The following is an 8,544-nucleotide window of genomic DNA, read 5'->3' as shown; positions in this document are numbered from 1 at the left end:
GGAGGAGATGGCAAAAAGGGACTGTTTTGGAGGGAATAGCTTATAAGAAAGAGTGCCCAATGAGGGTTATGGTGGGTACAGATGAGTGTGTCCCAAATGCAAGGATGGGAATGGGCGAAGTGAGTTAATATGAGATTTTTGGCATCATAGAAGCTTCTATAATGGAGGAGTGCCCATGTAAGGATGGAGTGAGTGGTAGGGTTAGTAAGGATGAGCGTGGCAGTGGTAAAAAGGTGGATGATGAGGTTGAACTTGCTGTACCAGAGGAAGGAGAGGAGGAATATGCTGATAGATTTTAGGATTGGGGTGAATCCATGCTTCAGTAATGTTTGGAGTGAATGGTTCTTTTGAGGAGCATGAAGAAGAAGAAGAAGAAGAAGAAGAAGAAGAAGAAGATTGGTCTTCTTGTGTAGAACATGTTTTTGGGAGGGAATAATAGTGTTCAATCAGAATCAAAGATGGTGAAGTGGCAACTAAACTTAACATGAAGCTCTCTCAGCCTAGCCAGTTTTGGTTGGACTCTCCAAATAGGTGGTGCGAAATTTAAAGTCCACAAACTAACCGGCAAGTGCACCGGGTCGTACCAAGTAATACCTCAGGTGAGTGAGGGTTGATCCCACGAGGATTGATGGATCAAGCAATAATGATTGAGTGATTGGCTTAGTCAGACAAGCAGAAAATGATGTCGAGAGTTCAATTGCATAGAAATAGTAAAATCAGAGAATTAGAAAGCAAGCAGTAAACGGATTGTGAAGATTATATGAGAGAACAGTTAAGGTTTCAGAGTTGTTTATCTTCCGAATTTCTATTTCCTACCAACTATTTTAATCATGCAAGATTCAATTCATGGCAAACTATATTTGACTAAACCATAATTTCTTAGTAATTTAGTCTCCTCTAACCTATTTAACCGCCAATTCCTTGGTCACTTAATTTCAATTAGAGGTTTAAGTCCAATTCTAGTTTATTAGCCACAAAAACCCTAATTATCCAAATATAAGAGGATTATATGTCATGGATCCCGTTAAGTCCAAATAATTAGTAATTTAGGAGAAATTATTTTCAAGCTGTTGTTCAAGTAAATTGCTTTTCCAAGGTTCATAAGAACTCAAATAGAATAAGGATTATTATTCTGATCTACCCAAATCCGTAAGATGAAGAACGAAAACAAATTCTTAAAATTGAAATCAATAGATGAATTAAAATAGAAGAATAATAGTATTAATTCATAGAATAAGCAAAGCTCCTAACCTTAACAGTGGAGGTTTAGTTTCTCATGGCTCAGAGAGAAAACTAGGATTCAGAAAAATGTTAAACTGTAGATGAGGTGTGTAAAAGAGAAGAGTGCCTGAAGGGCTAAATCTTTTCCCTTTTATATCTAATCCTAATTAATGTAAAATATATTTTCTAAAATTAAATAATATCTTTTCCTATTTACAAATAAAATAAAGTTTTAATAAAAAATAAATAATATCTTCGTACCATCATCAATGTGGACGTGGGGACCATTCCTTAGCTGGGATTGGCATCTAACTTGGCAACTTCCAAGTTAGGCATGGATGTGGCCAAATGGACTAGAGGCTGGCTACACGCAATTGGAGAATTTTGTGATCATGGCACCTAACTTGGGAAATTCCAAGTTAGGCACCACTTTGGCCGTACAAAATGAGAGAGAAGTGTATATTATTATATATCGTTAGAAAGCTTTGAAAGTTAGCTTTCCAATACCACTGAAATCGCGTCAATTGAACCTCTATAGCTTGAGTTATTTCTATTGGAGTGTAAGGAGGTCACGGTTGATAGAACCATTCACTTTCTCCCTTTTCTGCTACACAAACTTGTCAAATCCATCCGAATGCTACTTGAAACAAACAAAATTTCACACAACTCAAAGTAGCATTTTAGTGGCTCAAAAGTACTTAAATCTTGATTAAACTTACAAATTCAAATGCAAATTCACTAGGAAAAGATAGAAAAGATGCTCACACATCACAATACCAAACTTGAATTGTTGCTTGTCCTCAAGCAACCAAAACTAATATTAACTTAGGATGTGAATTTACATGAGAATTGAGTACTCGATTAAGCTCTAATCTTTTCTTAAAGTGGAGTTTATACACTGAAGCTCTGAATAGTTTTGGCATCTCACTATCCTTGGAATCTGAGGAAAGTCATTGTCATTTGGAACTAAAATCTGGATAATATTATGAATTCTCTGGCCTTTTTACTTCGGATTAATCCTTGAACACAGTAAATATTATCTTATTATTTTTCTTTGGTGCTTTGCACCTTGAGATTAGCCGTGACTTTAAATGTTTTGTCTCAAACTTTACTTGACACAAAAACACTACAAGCACTTGACTAGGGAACTCTCTTTTAGTTCTGATTTTTTTTTTTCAGTTACTTCCAGACAGTGGTGCTCAAAGCCTTTGGCATACTATGTTAAATGCACTTGATTTCGACTCTTAGTGCTCTGTCTCAAGGGTTACTTGACACATTCACACCACAAGCATATGGCTAGGAAAACAACTCTTTGAGCTTTTAATCATATTTGACCTTCCTAGCCAATGATGCTCAGAGCCTTGGACCTTGCTTTTCTTTATTTTCTTTTTGCTGTTTCTTTTGCTTCAAAGATTAAGCTTTTGTTTAATTTAGAGAATTTATAATAGTTCTCTAAATTCCTATTCTTCATGCATCAACATCTTTTGATTCAAATTCAAATATGTACTATTCATATCATGCATTCAAAATCACAGATAACACCACCATATTTAAGTAAATAAGACTATTTTTAAACATAGACTCAATTTCTCATGCAATACATCACTTCTTTTCTTCTTTTTTTTTTTCTAGATTCAAGCTCAGTGAGTGGTACATGAGACAATTTTTTAAAACTAAAAGCAAATAATAGAATGAAACTAAACCTAAGAACTGAAAATACTAAAGATCATGGAAAGCAACAGAAAATAGGAGACAACAAAATAAGAACGGAAGAGAAAATAGAATGAAAGGAACTCAACCACCTCAGTTATCCTAGTGGTCATCCCTTTCCTCAGGCTATGCTCCTACATGAAGAACATTCACCTCCCCATGGTGCCACTGATGATAAGGTACACAGAGAGAACAAAGAGCTTGCTCGACCCACAACACCAAACTTAAAAGTTTGCTTGTCCCTAAGCAAAAGAAGACTTGAAAAACATGCCTCCTGGGTGTGCTAAACTCCCTTCTGATTGCACATGTTCCTGTTATAAACACTTTCCCTAACCCAAATACTAAAAATTGGGTTGCCTCCCAATAAGTGCTTCTTTACGTCACTAGCTTGACGGTTGGTTCTTGAATTTTTTTTTCCTCTTCTTCAGTTAGTTAAGAGAAATAACTTTAGTAGACATTAGGAGAAAAATGATACCCACCAAAAAGTAACTCCCATACAACTCTCTGATTCATTAGGACCAAGGAAAGCATATTCAAGTGTTGGGGAGAAGACTTCAATTCAAATGTGGGCAGTGCATTCAGATTTTTCTTCTCAGAAGCTTGCATGCATAGAATTAAAGGGACTTGTATGGCTTCCTCTGGAATTATTGGAATGTGCAAGCATAGAGTGTGCATGACTTCCTCCTTTGTTTGTGTATCTTCCTCCTTTGTTTGTACATCTTCCTCCTTTGTTTTTGCATCTTCCTCTTCTTCCGTGTGTGAGGGTGGAGAGTTCTCTAATTTACTGGAGTATGAACTCCTTTGATTGATTTTCTCACTTTCTTCCATAGGATCTTGCATTGTATCTCTTGGGAAGGAATTTGCTTGATTCTCATCCACGTGCTTGACAATCAACTCTACATGTTTCTCTATATTTTTTACACTTATCCTCATATCATGTACGCATTCTTTTATGACAAGCTCAAGAGCTGATGGTTCTTGATATGAATAAGGAGATGGTGGCTCTTGATATGATTAAAAAGAAGATGATTCTTCGTATGAATAAGGAGATGGTGGCTCTTGATATGAATAAAAAGGAGATGATGGATCTTGGTATGAATATGGAGATGGTGGTTCTTGGTATGAATATGGAGATGGTGGTTCTTGATAGATGAAACATGGAGCATTGAAGTTTCTTTGGTCTTGACTTTTCCAACCAAAATTCGGGTAGTTCCTCCATCCACAATAATATGAATCACTCATTGGGTGTGAATAGTAACCCATGTGATCTTTCTCTATTATTTTTCCTTAGCACAAAACACCAAACAGAATTAAACGCACCATGTGATAAACAGAAAAACAAAGAGGAAAGAACAGAAAGAATTTTATTTTCATTTTTTTAAATATATATATATTTTCAAAATAAATAAAATAAAGAAAACTAAAAATAAAAAAGCGAAAATAAAATAAAATATAAAAGACAACAAAAATAAAATAAAAATAAAATAAAGAGAATAAATTGAATTATTGAAAAAAATAAAAAAGAAGAACGAAAGTTTTAATTTTTTTTAAATAAAAATTAAAATTAAAAGTAAATAATAAAATAAAAAGAAAAAAAAGGAAAACAGGGGAGGAGGGACGAAACGGAAGGGAAAAGAAAAAGAAAATAAAAATAGAATTTATTAATAAAAGAAAACTAATTGAAAAAAAAAGTATCTAATTTAAGTAATCAAATAATTGAGGCAACACCAAACTTAATTTCAAAAATTAAGAAAAAATAAACTAGGTTAAATTCAAAAATTTAAAGAAATAAATCAAGCAAAACTAAAGCAAAAACGTCTAATCTAAGCAATCAAACAATTGGTAGTTGTCAATCACAGTCAATCCCGACAACGGCGCTAAAAACTTGGTGCGGAATTTAAAGTCCACAAACTAACCGGCAAGTGCACCGGGTCGTACCAAGTAATACCTCAGGTGAGTGAGGATCGATCCCACGTGGATTGATGGATCAAGCAACAATGATTGAGTGATTGGCTTAGTCAGACAAGCAGAAAATAATGTCGAGAGTTTAATTGCATAAAAACAGTAAAATCAGAGAATTAGAAAGCAAGCAGTAAACACATTGTGAAGATTATATGAGAGAACAGTTAAGGTTTCAGAGTTGTTTATCTTCCGGATTTCTATTTCTTACTAACTATTTTAATCATGCAAGATTCAATTCATGGCAAACTATATTTGACTAAACCCTAATTCCTTAGTAATTTAGTCTCCTCCAACCTAGTTAACTGCCAATTCCTTGGTCACTTAATTTCAATTAGAGGTTTAAGTCTAATTCTAGTTTATTAGCCACAAAAATCCTAATTATCCAAATATAAGAGGATTATATGTCACGATCCCGTTAAGTCCAAATAATTAGTAATTTAGAAGAAATTATTTTCAAGCTGTTGTTCAAGTAAATTGCTTTTCCAAGGTTCATAAGAACTCAAATAGAATAAAGATTATTATTCTGATCTACCCAAATCCGTAAGATGAAGAACGAAAACAAATTCTTAAAATTGAAATCAATAGATGAATTAAAATAGAATAATAATAGTATTAATTCATAGAATAAACAGAGCTCCTAACCTTAACAGTGGAGGTTTAGTTGCTCATGGCTCAGAGAGAAAACTAGGATTCAAAAAAATGGTAAACTGTAGAATGAGGTGCGTAAAAGAGAAAAGTGCCCGAATGGCTAAATCTTCTCTCTTTTATATCTAATCCTGATTAATGTAAAATATATTTTCTAAAACTAAATAATATCTTTTTCTATTTGTAAATAAAATAAAATTTTAATAAAAAAATAAATAATATATTCGTAGCCATCATCAATTTGGACGTGGGGACCATTCCTTAGCTGGGATTGGCGCCTAACTTGGAAATGTGGATGTGGCCAAATGGACTAGAGGCTGACTTCTTCTTATGGCACCTAACTTGGGAAATTCCAAGTTAGGCACTACCCTGGTTGCACGCAATTGGAGAACTTTGTGATCATGGCACCTAACTTGGGAAATTCCAAGTTAGGCGCCACCTTGGCCGTACAAAAAAGGAGAGAAGTATATACTATTATATATTGTTGGAAAGCTCTGGAAGTTAGCTTTCCAATGCCACTAAAATCACGTCAATTGGACTTCTGTAACTTGAGTTATTTCTGTTGGAGTGTAAAGAGGTCAGGGTTGACAACACCATTCATTTTCTCCCTTTTCTACTACAAAAGCTTGTCAAATCCATCCGAATGTTACCTGAAATAAAAAAAATTGCACACAACTCAAAGTAGCATTTATAGTGACTCAAAAGTACTTAAATCTTGATTCAACTTACAAATTCAAATGCAAATTCACTAAGAAAAGATAAAAAAGATGCTCACGCATCAATAGGCAATGCCATCGTTGGACACAAATGATAGTTGCTTCCTGACAAAAACGATAGTTGCTTGAATTGTTATGTGTCATGTCGAGGGTGTAACTTTGACAAACAAAAAAAAAACACATAAATTCTTTGGTAGAGAGTATTTAGGGCTTGTTTGGGTGAGCTTTTAAAAAAAGATCTTTTTTCGAGTTATCTTTTTTTAAAAGATCTTATAGAAAAGTAAAAGTAATTTTATGTTTGGATATCTCATGTAAAAAGGTCTTTTTATCAATCAATTATGTTTGGGTATAACAATATAAAAGTACTTTTTTGTTTATTTATTACATGAAAAACATCTTTTTTTTAAGGAAAAAATATCTTTTAAAAAAAGATGTAAATTACAGCTTCTCAAAAAAGATCTTTTTTTTTATTTTACTAGTGCTTTTACTTTTACTACTAGAAATTTGCCAAACATGTTAAAAAATAAAAAAAGATCTTTTTTCATTGAAAAAAGATCTTTTTTTAACAAAATAATGGCACCCAAACATGCACTTAGTGTAGAAACTTAGGCGCAGTTAACTTCATATGAAGTTGATAGTTGAGAGTCGTTAAATAATTTGACAGGTTTGACTAAATTGTCATTTAACAGCTCTCAGTTATCAACTTCACATGAAGTTAACTGCACCTGAGTTTCCATCGAATATTTAGAGGAAACTATAGTTATCAAACCCGACTTGACCCGGCCAGTTAGGAAACCTGGTCACCCGGACACCTTGCCAGATCGAGCCAATCGTGGTGCTGGACATGTATTGTACCCGATGAAAACTGGTCCGACCCAGCCAGTTTTCAACAAAATTGGTGATTCGGCTGGTTTATATAATCCGGACCGGATCACATTTATTTATTTTTTATTTTTTACACCCAAAACGGCGCCGTTCAGGTTTCCCCCATTTTCTGATGATACCCTAATCTCACCCCCCATCACACTCCGCTAGCCCTTGTCCCTCTTCTGCCTCGTTAGTCCCTCACGGCCTTACCTCGTCAGTCCCTCAGGTAGCATTTGGTGGAGAGACAGAGACAGAGACAGAAAGATTGAGACTGAGAGACAGAGACTAAGAGACAGAGATGTAAATAAATCTCAGTATTCTGTTTGGTGCAAAATGGGAGATAGAAATTGAAACAAAAATAAAATTCTAATTTAATTTGTACAAAGGGTAAAATTGGAATTAATTAATTAAAATAAAGATATTTTTGGTATAAAATGTTATTAAAGTTTCAGTCTCCACTTTTTGGAAGTACTGAAATACTAAAATTTTGGGGACAGAGATAGAAATTTTAGTACTAGTCTCTGAACCAATAAACATGATACTGAGTCTCAGTCTCTCAGTCTCTGTCTCAGTACCTCAAAACAAACGCTACCTCACGGCCTCACCTCATCAGTCTCTCCCCTCACCTTGATAGTCACTCTCACGGTCTCACCTTTCGTCTCCGGCCTCTCACTTCTCTCTCGGTCTCGCACTCATGTCAAACTCAAACTTGTCATCGCGGTCTCACACCAATCGCTGCCTTCCCTACGCTCGCTTCGTCGGAGGTAGAAACAGACATAACCAGCATTTGGATTCTGGTTTCTTGGGTGGTGGTGGTTGTCGTCTTCTTTTTCAGCCGTTTGTTCAATTGGTTAGCTTCCCAGGTGAGCTCCCTTTGAGTATTCGACCCTGTTCTTTCAGACTTTCAGTGTCAATTTCTGTGTATCTTAGAGTTTCATAGTGAAATTAGATTTTTATGGTGGTGGACTGGTTGCTATTGTTGTTGTACATTTTTGTTGTTGGATAACTGAGTTGAATTGAATTTGTTGCTGAACCTTGTTGCTGTGTTGCTTAAAAAATGCTAAATCTTTTGTTGTTGTATGTTAAGGGATAAGGGATAAGAGAGTTGGTTTGTAACAAAATCAGTTTAGTATAGTTAGTTTGGGTTTGTTATTCTGATCTTTGATCTTTCTCTCTTTTCCAACTCTGTTAAAAATAAAGCTCTTGCATCCGTTAAGAGGTGTATAGGATTGATTCATTGATGGAAGAATAAGATGAAGTTAATTCAGTTCAGTAATTTCTTGAAGCTCTCTCTTTAAACTCTTCTTTCTCTGTTTCTGTTATTCTGGATAATACAGTGTTTCTTATGGAAGATATAGATACAAATCAAAATGAGAAAAATATTGATCAAGTTTTAAATTTGTCCTCTGAAGATATAGATGTC

This window comes from Arachis ipaensis, chromosome B4 (assembly GCF_059453495.1).
Source record: "Arachis ipaensis isolate K30076 ecotype BB chromosome B4, ASM5945349v1, whole genome shotgun sequence".
NCBI lineage: Eukaryota > Viridiplantae > Streptophyta > Magnoliopsida > Fabales > Fabaceae > Arachis > Arachis ipaensis.
The sequence above is the reverse complement of the archived record's forward strand: the minus strand, read 5'-3'. Positions refer to the sequence as shown.